This window comes from Zea mays, chromosome 6 (assembly GCF_902167145.1).
Source record: "Zea mays cultivar B73 chromosome 6, Zm-B73-REFERENCE-NAM-5.0, whole genome shotgun sequence".
In the NCBI taxonomy this organism is placed as follows: Eukaryota; Viridiplantae; Streptophyta; class Magnoliopsida; order Poales; family Poaceae; genus Zea; species Zea mays.
Window position 1 is genome coordinate 66,422,328 of NC_050101.1, and position 18,217 is coordinate 66,440,544.

Here is an 18,217-nt window from a genome sequence, read left to right on the forward strand (position 1 = left end):
TATACTTGACCGAACCACGGGATAAAAAATGTCGTGTCACTTGTCTCTATTTTATTGTGATTCCTCTCTCTCTCACTTCACTTACATAATTGCTATAAGTTCAATACTCACCTTGTGAAGGCAATTAAGTGAAGAAATCTTCTCCTAGCACTACTTTCATTCGAACTTGGTTCTTGATATATCTAATCCAATATTAGACCAAGTTTGTTTTGTTGACCTAGTTTTACAGGATCACCTATTCACCATCTCTAGGTGCTCTCAATTGGTATCAGAGTCGTTCTTTTCATCAAGGGACTAACCACTCAAAGAGATGGATCTTAAGGACAAGGAGATGGTGATCAATGATAAGGAGGAGACTCTCAACATCGATGAGCCGAAAGGAGACAAGCCCACCGACTATGGCTCAAATAAAAAGAGAAAAGATGGGAAGAAGAAAAGGCGCATCAAGAAGATTATCTACTACGACAGCGACGTCTTCTCTTCTTCACTAAGGGATGACGACGACGAAGACTCCTCGTCGAAAAAGAAAATGGTTAATCAAAACTATTCTTTTGATTACTCTCGAATTCCCTACAATTCAAATGCACATTTGTCGTCTATTCCACTTGAAAAACCCCCTCACTTTGATGGAGATGATTATTCATTTTGGAGTAATAAAATGGTAGTCATCTATTCTCTCTTCATCCTAGTATTTGGGAAATAGTGGAAAATGGGATGCATTTTGATAGTAGTGATAATCCTATTTTTATTAATGAGCAAATTCATAAGAATGCCCAGGCTACTACTGTTATGTTAGCATCTCTATGCAGAGATGAGTACAACAGGTTAGTGGCTTGGACAATGCCAAGCAAATATGGGATACCCTCAAAATCTCTCATGAGGGTAACGATGCCACCATGATCACAAAGATGGAACTGGTGGAAGGAGAGCTGGGAAGGTTTGCCATGAAATGGGGAGAGGAGCCAACTGAAACCTACAACAGGCTCAAGACCTTGGTGAACAAGATCCGGAGCTATGGGAGTACAAGATGGACGGATCAGATGTCGTTCGACTCATTCTAAGGTCATTTACTGTTATTGATCCTTATCTTGTAAACCTTATTCGTGAGAATCCCAGGTACACCAATTCTCTTGATGGATGCATGCTCTGCCAATGGACCACTTCCTCTCTATGAGCCGCAACCTGTTACTCTCCAGGCAACAAACAGCAAGGAGCGCTACCTAACAAAGTGGCACAAGTGGAGGCTGCCAGGCTTAACGAGGAAGAAATGGCGCTTGTGATCAGGTGTTTCAAGACCGCACTAAAGGAACGCAAAAAGTATCCCAACAAAAATAAATCAAGGGGAAAGCATTCGTGCTTCAAATATAATAAGTATGGTCATTTTATTTCTTAATGTACCGATAATGGAAATGACCAGGGAAAAGAGAAGAAATGGAATAAGGAGAAGAAAAAGAACTATCGGAAGGCAAAGGGCGAGGCTCACATCGGCAAGGAGTGGGACTCGGACTGCTCGTCATCCGACTCCGACGATGAGGGACTTGTTGCCTCCGCCTTCGACAAGTCCTCTCTCTTCCCCCAACGAGCAACATACCTGCCTCATAGCTAAGGAGAAGAAGGTACATACACGGGACACTCTGAAGTACAATTCTTCTAATGATGAGGACTTTGATGATGAAGTAGACTATAGTCTATAGTGATCTCTTTAAGGGCTTAGATAGATCTAAAGTAGACAAAATTAATGAACTAATTGATGCCCTTACTGAGAAGGATTGATTATTAGAAAAAACAAGAAGATACTCTATATGAAGAACATGACAAATATGTTAATGCTGAAAAATCTCTTGCTATGGAAATTAAGAAGAATGAAATTATGTCTTCTAAATTATCTTCTTGTCGTGATTCTATTTCTAGTCTTAAGAACTTAAATGTTGATTTAAATGCTAAGATAGAAAATGTTGTGGAGCAAGTTTCTATTAGTAATAGATGTAAAGATATTGATATTGATGCTTGGATAATCATGCTTCTACTATTCTTAAGTTAAATGATGAAGTTGCCAACCTTAATGATCAACTTAAAATTTGCAAGGATGAATGTAAAAAGATAAAATTTGTCAGGGATGCCTACACCATTGGTAGACATCCTTCCATTAAGGATGGACTTGGTTTCCAAAAGGGAACCAAGAACTTAACAAGCCAAAAGGCCTCCAATCTCATCAAGGAGAAAGGGAAGGCACCTATGGCTAGTAGTTCTCATTCTTTGCATGACAAAAAGAACCATGCTTATTTGTACGCTCATGTTAAGGATGCCACTAATGTTGCTCATCAAGATGACTAATATGATCATGTTGTTTTTCATGTACGTCATGATGTTGTCTTTAATTCTCATGCCATGTTTGCATCATCTGGTTCTTCGCATATTCATGGTAGAAGTAGACCTAGGCGCCATGTTCATCATATTGTTTCTAATGTGCCTAGAAATGCATGAAATAGCCTAACTATGCTTTATCGAACTTATGACACTTCATATGTGCTAATTGGTAAAAATGATAAAGTTGTTGCTAGAAATGTGAGGCCTAAGTGCAAGGGAGGCAAGACTTGCATTTGGGTTCCAAAGTATTATGTGACTAACCTTGTAGGACCCAACAAGAGTTGGGTACCTAAATTCCAAACTTAAATCACCTTGCAGGTTTATGCATCCGGGGGCACAAGCTGGATTATTGACAACGGATGCACAAACCACATGATGGGGGAGAAGAAGATGTTCACCTCCTATGTCAAGAACAAGGATTCCCGAGATACGATTATCTTTGGAGATGGGAGTCATGGCAAGGTCAAAGGTTTGGGTAAAATAGCCATCACTACCGAGCATTCAATTTCCAATGTATTCTTAGTAGAATCACTTGGTTACAATTTGCTTTCTGTAAGTCAATTATGTCATATGGGCTATAATTGCTTGTTTAAAAATATTGATGTACCTGTCTTTAGAAGAAGTGATGGTTCATTAGCTTTTTAAGGTGTATTAGATGACAAGCTTTATTTAGTTGATTTCACTAAAGAGAATGCTGATCTAGATGCATGTTTAATCGCTAAGACTAATATGGGTTGGCTCTGCACCGCCATCTAGCACATGTTGGAATGAAGAATCTTCATAAGCTTCTAAAGGGAGAACATGTGTTAGGACTAACCGATGTCTGTTTTGAGAAAGAAAGACCTTGTGCAACATGCTAGGCAGGGAAGCAGGTAGGAACAACTCATCCAAGCAAAAATGTGATGACAACGTCAAGACTACTGGAACTCCTCCATATGGATCTCTTTGGGCCCGTTGCTTAACTTAGCATCGGGAGAAGTAAGTATGGTATTGTAATTGTTGATGATTTTTCCCGCTTCACTTGGTTATTCTTTTTGCAAGATAAATCAGAAACCCAAAGTACATTAAAGCACTTCCTAAGGAGAGCCCAAAATGAGTTTGAGCTCAAAGTGAAGAAAATTAGGAGCGACAATGGATCTGAGTTCAAGAATCTCCAAGTAGAAGAATATCATGAGGAGGAAGGCATCAAGCATGAGTTCTCCACTCCCTACACACTGCGAAAAAATGGTGTAGTAGAGAGGAAGAACATGACACTAATTGATATGGCAAGGACGATGTTGGGAGAATACAAGATGTCAGAGAAATTTTGGTCGGAAGCTGTGAATACGGCTTGCCATGCCATAAATCGTCTCTATCTTCATCGCCTCCTCAAGAAGACATCATACAAACTCCTAACCAGTAACAAACCCAATGTTTCATACTTTCGTGTATTTGGGAGAAAATGCTACATCTTGGTTAAAAGAGGTAGGCATTCAAAGTTTGCTCCCAAAGTTGTAGAAGGTTTTTACTAGGTCATGATTCAAATACAAAGGCATATAGGGTCTTCAATAAATCTTTGGGTTTGATTGAAGTCACTAGTGACGTTGTATTTGATGAGACTAATGGCTCTCCAAGAGAGCAAGTTGATCTTGATGATATAGATGGAGATGAAGTTCCAACGGACGCCATGAGAACTATGGCAATCAGTGATGTGTGACCACAGGAACAACAAGAACAGGATCAAACATCCTCCTCAACAATGGTACAACCCCCAACTCAAGATGAGGAACAAGTACCTCAAGAAGAAGGCATGAATCAAGGGGGAGCAAAGGAAGAAAAGGACAAAGAGGAAAAATTGCCACATGCACCTACAACTCATGTTCGGGCCACCATCCAAAGGAATCATTCAGTGAATCAGATTCTAGGTGACATCAGCAAGGGACTAACCACTCGCTCACATTTATCTAATTTTTGTGAACATTACTCTTTTGTTTCTTCTATTGAGCCTTTCAGAGTAGAAGAAGCCTTGCAGGATCTGGACTGGGTATTGGCCATGGAGGAGGAACTCAATAACTTCAAGAGAAATGAAGTGTGGAGTCTGGTGCCACGTCTGAAGCAAAATGTTGTGGGAACCAAGTGGGTGTTCCGCAACAAGCAAGATGAGCACGGGGTGGTGACAAGAAACAAGGCTCGACTTGTGGCAAAAGGTTATGCCCAAGTCGCAAGTTTGGATTTTGAGGAGACCTTTGCTCCTATAGCCAGGCTTGAGTTAATTTGCATATTATTGGCCTATGCTGCTCACCTCTCTTTTAAGTTGTTTCAAATGGATGTGAAGAGCGCCTTCCTCAATGTACCAATCAAGGAGGAGGTGTACGTGGAACAACCCCCTAGCTTTGAGGATGACAGGTATCCCAACCATGTTTACAAGCTCTGTAAGGCGTTGTATGGACTTAAGCAAGCTCCAAGAGCATGGTCCTTAGAGACTTTCTCATTTCTAATGCTTTCAAGGTCAGGAAAGCAGATCCTACTCTTTTTACTAAGACTTGTAATGGTAATTTTGTTGTGTGCCAAATATATGTCGATGACATAATGTTTGGTTCTACTAATCAAAAGTCTTGTGAAGAGTTTAGTAGGGTAATGATGTAGAAATTTGAAATGTCAATGATGGCCGAATAAAACTACTTCCTTGGATTTCAAGTGAAGCAATTCAAGGAAGGAACTTTCATCTCCCAAACGAAGTACACTCAAGACTTGCTCAAAAGGTTAGGGATGAAGGACACTAAGCCTGCCAAGATGCCAATGGGAACCGACGGACACTTGGACCTCGACAAGGGAGGTAAGTCCGTTGATCAAAAGGCATACCGGTTTATGATAGGTTCATTACTTTATCTTTGTGCTAGTAGACCGGATATAATGCTTAGCGTATGCATGTGTGCTAGATTTCAATCTGACCCCAAGGAATGGCATCTTGTGGTCGTGAAGCGAATTCTTATATATTTAGTTCATACGCCTTGCTTCAAAATCTGGTATCCAAAGGGGTCTATCTTTGACTTAATCGGATATTCAAATTCCGACTATGCCGTGTGCAAGGTTGATAGGAATAGCACATCAGGGACTTGTCAGTTTCTAGGAAGATCCCTGGTGTCTTGGAGCTCTAAGAAACAAACATTTGTTGCCCTATCCACCGCTAAGGCCGAGTATTTTGCCGCAGGCTAGTGTTGCGCGCAACTACTTTGGATGAGGCAAACCCTCCGGGACTTTGGCTACAATTTGAGCAAAGTCTCATTCCTATGTGATAATGAGAGTGCAATCCGCTTGGCGGATAATCCTGTTGAACACAGCCGCACTAAGCACATAGACATCTGGCATCAATTTTTGAGAGACCATCAGCAAAGGGGAGATATCGATGTTTGTCATATTAGCACCGAGAACCAGCTAGAAGATATTTTCACCAAGCCTTTAGATGAGAAAAGATTGTGCAGGTTGCGTAGTGAGCTAAATGTCTTGGATTCGCGGAACTTGGATTGATCTATAGCATACATGAGTTTTATGCCTTCGACCATGTTCTTTTAAGCATTTATGTCTCTACGTGTTCATTTTAGTGCTCAAGTTGTAAAATGTCCTACTCGGGCCTCACAAGTCCTTGTGCGACTGATGCATCTGTTTAGGGGGGAATATGCTACAACTTGACCCTTTGAGACTAATGTGTTTGCTTGAGTTGTTTTGAAATAGACTCAAAGAAGGTTTGAAAGGGAAAAGGTGGACTTGGACAAAGAAGGGGCTTCCACTGCATTCCGGTATAAATGTATCTTGTTCCAAGTCATTGTTTGTGTTTTCTTATTGCCCTCGGTTTTACTTGCAATTTTTGTGAAGGAATGGGGTTAAGGGGCCACATAGTTCTTCTGTTTTGGTGCTTAATGCCAAAGGGGGAGAAATTAAGACCAAATCAACTGGATCAGCTATCACTTGTGATTTTTTCAAAATTTTAGTGTAAGTATACTTGGTCTTTGATCAAAACCCTTTTATTGCAAAAACTGCTCTCTTGTGGGGGAGAATTTTAATTATGGGAAAAGGGGGTTTTCTGACTCTTGATCAAAACTAGTCTTGAAAGTTATTTTGATTTTTCAAAACAAAGTGTTTTTACATAGAAATAGGAAAATGAATTTGTTTTGCGAAAAACAAACCAAGTGGTGGCATAAATGATCCAAATATGTCAAATCCTTTGAAAATTTAATTGGTCTTCAATTTGCGCTCTTTAGCTCGCATTTGGATATGTTGTTGCATTTTGAGTTGCTTTTGATGTGTTGGCATGAATCACCAAAAAGGGGGAGATTGAAAGGGAAATGTGCCCTTGGGCCATGTCTGTATTGTTTTGGTGATTAGATGCTCAACATATTTTGTTTTGACTAATATGAGCTCAGAGTTAAAGAGGAGAAAATTGGAGAAACAAAGGTACGCTTCTAGCACTTCGTAAATAGTTTTTGGTACTAACTATGTCTATTAAGTGCTAGGGATCTTCTCAAAACGAGAGAAATTAAATTGGAGAAGTTTGGCTAAGTCCAGTCAATCTTGCACCAGCCTGTGGTGCACCAAACTGTCCAGTGTCAGGCCCGCGCACTCGGTGAATAGACCGCTCTCAGGAAAAAGCCAGGGCGCCATGGCTATAATTCACCAGACTGTCCGGTGTGCACCGGACTGTTCGGTGTGCCAGCCACGTGCCTAGCCAACAGTTGACTGCACGATCAGTGGGCAACACGTGGCTCAGCCAACGGCCAGCAGGCGGCACCGGATTGTCCAGTGTGCCACCGGACTGTCCAGTGTGCCACGGGGCCAGTGGATGGCAACGGTCGGCTTCGCCAAAGAAGGAAGGAAATCGGGCATTGTTCACTGTTCGGTGGTGCACTGGACTGTCCGGTGTGCTCACAGACAGAAGGCAACCAAAGCCTTCCAAATGAAGCTTCAACAGCTCCTAGGTTCCTTGGGGCTATGAAAGAGACCGCTAGGCGCATGGAGCTCAACACCAAGCACCCATTGAACATTCTACAACATTGAGACTTCGCAAGCACGCAGTTGTTTCATCGTGATAGAGATTTGAGCACTTCTTTGAACTATGACTCCATTGTGTTGTTTGGTATGCTCTTTTCTTGACTTGTGTGCGTGTTGTTGCTCCAACTCTAGATGTTGTGTGTTTCTACTCCCCGTACTCTTGTGTTCATTCGAGATCATTTGTGTAAGGCGCGAGAGACTCCAAATTGTGGAGACTCCTCACAATGAGATATTATTGAGATAAAGAGAGAACTGTGGTATTCAAGTTAATCTTTGGATCACTTGAAAGGGGTTGAATGCAACCCCCATCCATTGGGACACCACAACGTGGAGTAGGCAAGTATTCTATACATGACCGAACCACGGGATAAAAATCACTATGTCACTTGTCTCTATTTTATTGTGATTCCTCTCTCTCTCTCTCTCTCTCTCAATTCACTTACATAATTGCTATAAGTTCAATACTCACCTTGTGAAGGCAATTAAGTGAATAAGTCTTCTCCTAGCACTACTTTCATTCAAACTTTGTTCTTGATATATCAGGCTGAGCACGGACCGGGCAGAGGAGTTGAGGAAATGGTAAACCACTGCGGGTTCCCAGTGCGCCAAGCTCAGGCGAAGCTCACCGTGGCCAAGGCGCTGGCAGAAGTCCGGCGGCGACGACAGAACGATGAAGCGACAGCGGGGGGGCGGCGCTGCGGCTGGGTGAGTGCGAGGGCGGGGAGAGCGAGAATGTGAGGCAGGGGCGAGCTAAGGGAGTGTGCGGGATCTTTACCTAGTGCTCGGGCAATGTGGGCAGGTCGGGGGACATGGGCATGGGTCTAACGATGCGGGCGCATGCCATGGGCGCGGCGGTTGCAGAGGAAGGGGCTGGTCTGACGGGCAGGACCCGTGAGCTAGCAAGAGCGGGTGCGCGCGAGCGTGCAACGGTGCTGACGGAGCGGTCCCACTAGGTAGAGAGAGAGGAGAAGAACGAGTGAGCGGGGCGCGACGCCGACAGGTGGGGCCCGCCTGCCAGCGGACGCGGGCGCGCGCGGGGGCTAGCTGGGCCAGCATGGGCCAAAAGGCCGAGGAGGGAGGGAGTTCGGGCTATCTTCCTTTTTTCTTTTTATTTTCTGTATTTCTAATCCTTTTCCTTTTATTTTCTCAATTCAAATTCAAATACCAATTCAAATTCAAACTATTCAAACATGTGCATAAATTCAAAGAATAATTTAGGCTCAGCATGATGCAACATTTCATGACTCACATAGTTTTGTCAAAATAAATAATTAATCCCTCACCTAATTAATCTAATTCTAATCAATAGAAAAAAAGAGAGAGACTAAAGAGAGAGAGACAAGAGATAACACCTGAATTTGGTAGATATTTAGAAAGAAATTTTATACCCCAAATTCAGGGTGTTACAGATATCAATGTGTTTGGTGCGAGAGTGTTGTACAGGAGTATTAGCAATTTTAAAAGCACTCTAATTATCACACAACAAAGGTACCTTTTCTAGAACTACACCATAGTCTAGAAGAGTTTGTTTCATATAAATAATTTATGTGTAACAAGCACCCGCGACAATGTATTCTGCTTCGGCGGTTGACAAGGCAACACTATTTTGCTTTTTAGAAGTCCATGAAACTAGTGATCTCCCAAGCAAATGGCATCCTCTGGATGTACTTTTCTATCAATTTTGCAACTGGCATAATCTGAATCGAAATACCCAATTAATTCAAAAGTAGCTCCTTTGGGATACCAAAGGCCAACGCTTGGGTGTGCTTAAGATACCTAAGAATTCTTTTAATAGCGCTAAGATGAGCTTTCTTAGGATTTGCTTGAAATCGAGTACACATACAGACACTAAACATGATATCGAGCCAAGATGCGGTAAGATACAATAAACTACCAATCATAGAATGGTAGAGAGTTTGATCAACCGGGTTACCTCCCTCATCTAGCTCGAGATGTTCATTAGTAGGCATGGGTGTCTTGATTGGTTTGTACTTCTCCATTTTGAATCTTTTCAACAGGTCTTTGGTGTACTTCTCTTGTGAGAGGAAGTTATCACCTTTCATTTGCTTGACTTGGAAGCCGAGGAAGAAGGTTAGCTCACCAATCATTGACATCTCGAACTCCTTCGACATCAACTCACCAAATTCCTTGCAATGACAATCATTTGTTGAGCCAAAGATTATATCATCAACATAAACATGACAAATGAAAATATCATTGTTATGTTTCTTTGTGAATAGAGTAATGTCGACGGTCCCGATCTTGAAGCCCTTCTCAATGAGGAAGTCCCAAAGACGCTCATACCAAGCCCTTGGAACTTGCTTTAGACCATATAGCGCCTTGGACAACCTGTAAGCATGATTAGGATATCTAGGGTCTTCAAACCTAGGTGGTTGCTCAACATGTAATAGTTCATTTATAAATCCATTTAAAACTGCATTTTTACATCCATTTGATAAAGTTTTATGTCATAGCAGGATGCATATGCAAGAAGGATACGGATGGCTTCAAGTCGAGCAACAGGTGCAAAGGTCTCTCCAAAATCTAAACCTTCAACTTGAGAGAACCCCTTTGCAACAAGCCTTGCCTTGTTCCACACAATTACACCTTGATCATCTTGTTTGTTTAGGAACAACCACTTTGTTCCAATGATTCTTGCATCTTGTGGAGGCTTCTCTAAGGTCCAAACTTGATTCCAGGTGAAGTTGTTTAATTCTTCATGCATGGCATTTACCTAGTATGAATAATGTAGTGCCTCATCTATGCATGTAGGCTCAACATAAGAAAAAAGGAGTAATGTTCAATAAATGAAGAATATATTTGAGAACGAGTAATAACCCCTTGTGAAGGACTCCTAATGATAAGATCTTGTGGATGTGCTTGTAGTAGTGATGAGTTCCTCTTGTCAACCACTTGGGAAGAAGATCTTGGAGCATCAACATCTTTGGCTTGTACCCTTGCTTTTTCATGAGAGAGAAATGTATCTTAATTTGCATGCCTCTCATCTTTTTCATCATCATGTGGTACATTTGATGAAGGCATGTTGATATTTTGCACCTCTTCTTCATCTTCTTTTGGTTTGATGGCTCCAATTGGCATATTCTTCATGGCTTCCCTAAGTGGTTCATCACCTACATCATCAATATTTTCAAGTGCTCCTTGGGAGCCATTAGTCTCATCAAATTCCACATCATATGTTTCTTCCACCATGCTAGTGGTATGATTGAACACTCGATATGCTTGGGATTTTGATAAATAACCAAGTAAGAAACCAATGTCACAACGTCTTTGAAACTTCCCTAGATGATGGTGTTTCTTGTAGATGTAGCATTTGCATCCAAACACCCAGAAGGAGACATATGGCTTTTCCCATTTAGTAGTTCATAGGGAGTCTTATCAAGTAGCCGGTGAGGGAACAGTCTGTTGATGCATAGCATGCAGTGTTGACAGCTTCAGCCCAAAACCTCTCCGGTGTGTTATACTCGTCAATCATTGTCCTTGGAAGAGTGATCAAAATTATGTTCTTTCTTTAAACAACTCCATTTTGTTGAGGTGTAAACAATGCAGAAACTTCATGCTTGATCCCAATTTCATCACAGTATTCATGAATATTGGTGTTGTCAAATTCCTTTCCATTGTCACTTCTTATTTTCTTGATTTTGCAGTCAAATTCATTTTGAGCTTTCTTGGTAAATTTCTTGAATATTGATGCAACCTCAGACTTGTCATGAAGAAAGAACACCCAAGTATATCTTGAAAAATCATCAATAATTACCAGACAATAGAGGTTGCAACCAGCACTAGCATAAGTTGTTGGTCCAAATAGATCCATGTGAAGTAACTCTAGTGGTCTTGATGATGACATAAAATCTTTTATAGGATGAGTGTTAGCAACTTGCTTTCCAGCCTAACATGCACTACAAAGCTTGTCCTTTTCAAATACAACATCCTTCAATCCTCTAACCATGTCTTTCTTTAGAATTTTCTTGAGTGTGCTCATTCCAACATGTGCAAGCCTTCTATGCCATAGCAATCTAAGAGATGCTTTGGTAAAGAGTTATGTCCTTAAATTTGCATCTTCAGAAGAGAAATCCACTAAGTATAGGTTGCTATATCTAAATCCTTTGAATATCACTGACTCATCATCCATTTTAGACACAACAACCTCTGTAGGAGTGAATAAGCACTGAAGGCCAAGATCACAAAGTTGACCCATTGATAGCAAGTTGAAGCTTAATGGTGCAACTAAGAGAACATTTGAAATTGAAAGATCATTAGAAATTGCCACCTTGCCAAGCCCTTGAACTTTTCCTTTTGAATTATCCCCAAAAGTGATTTTATTTTGTTCATCAACATCTTCATCTAGTGAGGTGACCATCTGTGGGTTGCCAGTCATATGTTGAGTGCATCCAGTGTCAATTACCCAATGGCTCCCACCGGTCTTGTAGTTCACCTATATGAACAAACAAATCAAGCTTCAATCTTGGGGGCCCTATTTTGCATAGGACCAATAACTTTCTCAATCAAGGACTTTGCAACCCAAATGTGTCTAGGTCTACTCTTGCTTGGTGGACCTAGGAATGTTACTTTGACTTTTCCATTTGCAACTTTTCTTAGTACATAATGAGCATTGAAAGCAAATGGTCTTGATTGCTTTGGCAAGGGAATTAGTGGTGTGGCTTTGCAATTGTGGGCAAAATGTCCTTCTTTTCCACACTCATAGCACTTGATTGGTTAGGAGTTTGTTTTGCTTTGTATTGGCTTGTTGCTTTCTTTTGCAAAAAAGAATTGTATCCAATACCACTCTTATTATTTTTCATGACAGTGTTCATAAGTAACTAATTTTGAAGGTATTGGCCTTCGTTGAACTTTTGTACACTTGTGGCAAGATGTTCTTTCTCAAGCTTAAGTTTCTTGACTTCATCTCTAAGCCTTTCATTGTCCACTGTCAACTATTATTAACATCATTGCTTTCTATGGCAACTTTTCCTTTAGTGGTTTCATCTGTTAAGTACTTCTTCAATTTCTGGTTCTCTAGTGTCATGACTTCAACTTTTTCAATCAATTCATCATGACGACTAGATTGATCAACTTTGCTCAGATCATCACATGAGGTTGCTACATCAATCTTAACAACATGGTTAATAGCCTCATGTGTGTTACAAGATAGAAGCTCATTTGCAATAAAAAGATTATCATAGTCAATTTTAATCTTTGTGTAATCTTCCTTTATTTTGACAAGCCTATCTTTTAGCTCCCTACTTGCTTCGCTTAATTTTTCACATTTTTCTTTAGCATCTTTAAGGGAGGTCTTGAGCTCATTTTTGGTGGATGACATAGTTTTGTTTTCTTCCTTCATTTCTTCACTAGCTTTAACAACTATGTCACACTTAGCAGTTAAGAACTCATTTTCATATTTTAGCTTGTCACATTTAGCTTTTGACTTTCTAATGATTTGAGTATATTTTTTAAGCAAGTCGGCTAATTCATCATAAGTAGGAGAAGCATATTCATCATCACTATCTCTATCACAATCATCAACAATATCATTTTCAAGTTGTACCTTCCGTTCACCTTTAGCCATGAGGCCTAGGTGTGAAGTAGATCAAGGTGATGGTGGTGGTGAAGAGAAATCACTGGCGATGACGACAAACTTTTCATCATTTTCTTCTTCACTTGAAGAAGACCCGCTTGAGGATTCAATGTCAGTGAGACAATCACCAACAATATATGCTTTTTCATTCTTATTTTTGTGAAACTGAAAGGGAAATGTGCCCTTGGGCAATTTCATGTTTTGGTGATTAGATGCCCAACACATATTGTTTTAAGGTGATGTATCTTAAGTATTAAAGAAGTGCAAATCAAGAATCAAGGTATGACTCTAGCCTTAGTGAATTGTTTTTGATACTAACATATTCCCCTAAGTGCCAGGAACAGTATCAAATCAAATGAGAGTGGAGTGGAGAAGTTTGGTTGAGTCTAGCCAAACCTGCACCAGCCTTCGGAGCACCGGACTGTTCAAGAGTGAACTCGCTGCTCTCGGGAATCGGCGAGGGCGCCATGGCTAAAAATCACCGGACTGTCCGGTGGCACACCGGACTATCCGTTGAGCCAACAGCGCCCGTGCCAACGGTCGGTAGCGTGATCAGCGGGCGATGCGTGGCAGAGCCAACGGTCACCAGGCCGCACCAGACTGTCCAGTGTGCACCGGACAGTGTCCGATGCGCCAAGGGGACCGAAGGCTCAACAGTCTGCTTCGCCTGAAAAGGAAAGGAATTGGGCACTGTTCATGTCCGATGGTGCACCGGACTGTCCGGTGCGCCAACCGGTAGAAGGCAAGAATTGCCTACAAAATGGAGATCCAACGGTTCCCATCTGTCTTGGGGCTATAAAAAGGACCCCTAGGCGCATGGAGCACTACACCAAGCCTCCATTGAACATCCTAAGACGCCTAGACTCCGCAAATACGCATTTGGATCATCGTGACTGAGATTTGAGCACTAGTTGTGTTGTGAACTTGTTGCACTGTTCTTGTGTGCTCTCTTCTTGACTTGTGTGCGTATCATTGCTACGATTCTAGATCTTACGTGTGTCTCTTTCCCTCCCTTACTCTTGTGGTTTTCATGAGATCAATCTTGTAAGGGTAAGAGGCTCCAACTTGTGGAGATTCCTCACAAACGGGAAACATCTACTAAGGAAGAAAACAGTGGTACTCAAGTTTCATCATTGGATCACTTGAGAGGGATTGAGTGCAATCCTTGACCGAAGGAGGTCACCACAACGTGGAGTAGGCATTGACCGATCCACGGGATAAAATCACCGTGTCTCTTGTGTCACTTTTTATTGTGATTGGTTTATCTTCTTGAGTTCTCACTTAATCACTTGTGCTATTGTTCCTAAGTTCAATACTCATTCTAAAGGAACAATCAAGTGAAGAGTTCTCTCTATAGAATCTTGGTTTTAATCTTACTAACATTTCATAAACCAAGTTTGGGCTATTTAGTGTTGATTTTTACAGGATTACCTATTCACCCCCTCTAGGTGCTCTCAATTGGTATCACAGTCGTACTCTTCATTAAGGGACTAACCGCCTAAAGAGATGGATCCTAAAGGCAAGGGGATGGTGATCAACGACAAGGAGAAGGAGATCCTCTACGAGCCAAAAGACGACAAGCCCACTGACTCAGGCTCGAGTCACAAGAGGGATGGAAAGAAGAAGAGGTGCTTTAAGAAGATCATCTACTACGACAGTGACGCCTCCTCTTCTTCACCAAGGGATGACGACGACGAAGACTCTTCGTCGAAAAAGAAAACGGTTAATCAAAACTATTCTTTTGATTATTCTCGCATCCCTTATAACTCAAATGCCCATTTACTATCTATTCCACTTGGAAAACCCCCACACTTTGATGGAGAGGATTATTCATTTTGGAGTCATAAAATGCGTAGTCATTTATTTTCCCTCCATCCTAGTATCTAGGAGATTGTTGAAAATGGAATGCATTTTGATAGCACTGACAATCCTGTGTTCATAAATGAGCAAATACATAAAAATGCCTAAGCTACTACTATTTTGCTAGCATCTCTATGCAGGGATGAATATAACAAAGTGAGCGGCATGGACAATGCCAAGCAAATATGGGATACCCTCAAAATCTCTCATGGGGGTAATGATGCCACCATGATCACCAAGATGGATCTGGTGGAAGGCGAGCTGTGGAGATTCGCCATGATAAGGGGAGAAGAGCCAACTCCAATGTGCAACAGGCTCAAGACCCTTGTCAACAAAATTCGAAGCTATGAGAGCACAAGATGGACAGATCATGACGTCGTCCGACTCATGCTAAGGTCATTTACCGTTATTGATCCTCCTCTTGTAAACCTTATTCGTGAGAACCCCGGGTACACCAAGATGATGCCCGAGGAAATCCTCAGAAAATTCGTGAGCGGGTGCATGATGGTGAAAGAAGCAAGATATGTGGACGATGCCTTAAACGGACCACTTCCTGCCTACGAGCCTCAGCCCGTTGCTCTCAAAGCAACCAGCAGCATGGAGGCACTACCTAGCAAGGTAGCACAAGTGGAGGCTGTCAGGCTCAATGAGGATGAAATGGCGCTCATCATCAAGCGCTTCAAGACCGCCTTGAAGGGACGCAAGGAGTACCCTAACAAGAACAAATCGAAGGGAAAACGCTCCTACTTCAAATGTGGTAAGTCTAGTCATTTCATAGCACAATGTCCTGATAATAACAATGACCAGGCATAAGAAAAGTATGGGAAGAAGGAAAGGAAGAAGAACTACAGGAAGGCGAAGGGTGAGGCGCACATTGGAAAAGAGTGGGACTCCGACTGCTTTTCATCCAACTCCGATGATGAAGGACTAGCTGCCTCAGCCTTCAACAAGTCTTCTCTCTTCCCTAACGAACAACACATGTCCCTCATGGCTAAGGAGAAGAAGGTACACATACGAGATACACCTAAGTATACTTGTTCTAGTAATGAGGAATCTTCTGATGATGAAGTGGACAATAGTGATTTATTTAAAGGATTAGATAGAACTAAAGTAGATAAAATAAATGAATTGATTGATGCTCTTAATGAAAAGGATAGGTTGCTAGAAAAGCAAGAAGATATTCTGTAAGACGAACATGATAAATTTATTAATGTTCAAAAATCTCTTGCTCTAGAAATTAAGAAAAATGAAATATTGTCTTCTGAGTTGTCTACCTGTCATGATTCTATTTCTAGTCTCAAAACTTTGAATGATGAGCTAAATACAAAGCTAGAAAAATGTAATGTGGCTAGTTCATCCATAGAGCATGTTGTTATTTGCAATAGGTGTAAATATTTTGATATTGATGCTTGTAATGAACATGCCTCTACTATTCTTAAATTAAACAATGATGTTGCAAGTCTTAATGCTCAACTTAAGACTTGCAAGGATAACTATGAGAAATAAAATTTGCTAGGGATGCCTACACCATTGGTAGACACCCCTCAATTAAGGATGGACTTGGTTTCCAAAAGGGGACCAAGAACTTTCAAAGCCATAGCACTTTCAATCTCAACAAGGAGAAAGGGAAGGCTCCTATGGCTAGTAGTTCTCAAAAGAACCATGCCTATCTTTATAAGAAAGTTACTAATGTTACTCATCATGATAAGTGTCATAATCATTCTATTTTTCATGTGTGTCATGATGATGTATTTAGTTCTCATGCCATGTTTGCAACTAGCTCATCTTATGCTCATGATAGAAATAGGCCTAGGCGTAATCATGTTGTTTCTCATGTGCCTAGGAAAGTATGTAGTGGTCCAACTGCTATGTATCATGCATGTGATGCTACATTTGAACTGTCATGTAAAAAATCTAAAGTAGTTGCTAGAAAGTTGGGACCTAAATGCAAGAGAGACAAAACTTGCATTTGGGTTCCAAAATCTATTGTAACTAACCTTGTAGGACCCAACAAGAGTTGGGTACCTAAAACCCAAGCTTAATTACCTTCCAAGTTTATGCATCCGGGGGCTCAAGCTAGATTATTGATAGCGGATGCACAAACCACATGACGGAGGAGAATAAAATGTTCACTTCCTACGTCAAGAACAGGGATTCCCAAGACACTATTATCTTTGGAGATGGGAACCAAGGCAAGGTCAAAGGCTTAGGAAAAATAGCCATCACAACCAAGAATTCAATCTCTAATGTGTTTCTAGTAGGATCACTCGGGTACAATTTGTTGTCTGTAAGCCAATTATGTCAAATGGGTTATAATTGTTTATTTACAAATATTGATGTTTCTGTCTTTAGAAGAAGTGATGGTTCATTAGCCTTTAAGGGTGTATTAGACGTCAAGCTCTACTTAGTTGATTTCTCAAAAGAGAATGCCGATCTAGATGCATGCTTAATTGCTAAGACTAATATGGTCTGTCTCTGGCACCACCGTCTAGCACATGTTGGAATGAAGAACCTTCATAAACTTCTAAAGGAAGAACATGTGTTAGGACTAACCGATGTCTATTTTGAGAAAGACAGACCTTGTGCAGCGTGCCAAGCAGGGAAGTAAGTGAGAAGCACTCATCAAAGCAAGAATGTGATGACGACATCAAGACCACTGGAACTCCTACACATGGATCTCTTCAGGCCCGTTGCTTATCTCAGCATCGAGGGAAGTAAGTATGGTCTTATTATTGTAGATGATTTTTCCTGCTTCACTTGGGTTTTCTTTTTGCAGGATAAATCTGAGACCCAAGGAATCCTAAAGTGCTTCTTAAGGAGAGCTCAAAATGAATTTGAGCTAAAAGTGAAAAAGATAAGGAGCGACAATGGATCGGAATTCAAGAACCTTCAAGTCGAAGATTATCTTGAGGAGGAAGGCATCAAGAACGAGTTCTTCGCTCCCTACACACCACAACAAAATGGTGTAGTAGAGAGGAAGAACAGGACGCTAATTGACGTGGCAAGGACTATGCTTGGCGAATACAAGACTCCTGAGCGGTTTTGGTCGGAAGCTGTGAATACAGCCTGCCATGCCATAAACCGGCTCTACCTGCATCGCCTCCTCAAGAAGACGTTGTCACACCCAGGTTTTAGGGACCCGAGCGTGAATATAATCACCAGGTGTGCTGGGACCAAGTCTCATACATATGATGAATCATGGTACAGAAACAAATGTTACAACTTTACTATATAATAAGAGTTCTATACAAAATAAATAAATAATTACATCGTAAGGAGACAACGATCCAACAACCTAAAGTTGACTGGGAGACGACGGCCTAGACCTCTCATGAACACATCGCAGCATCCTCCATGCGGCTCATCATGTGG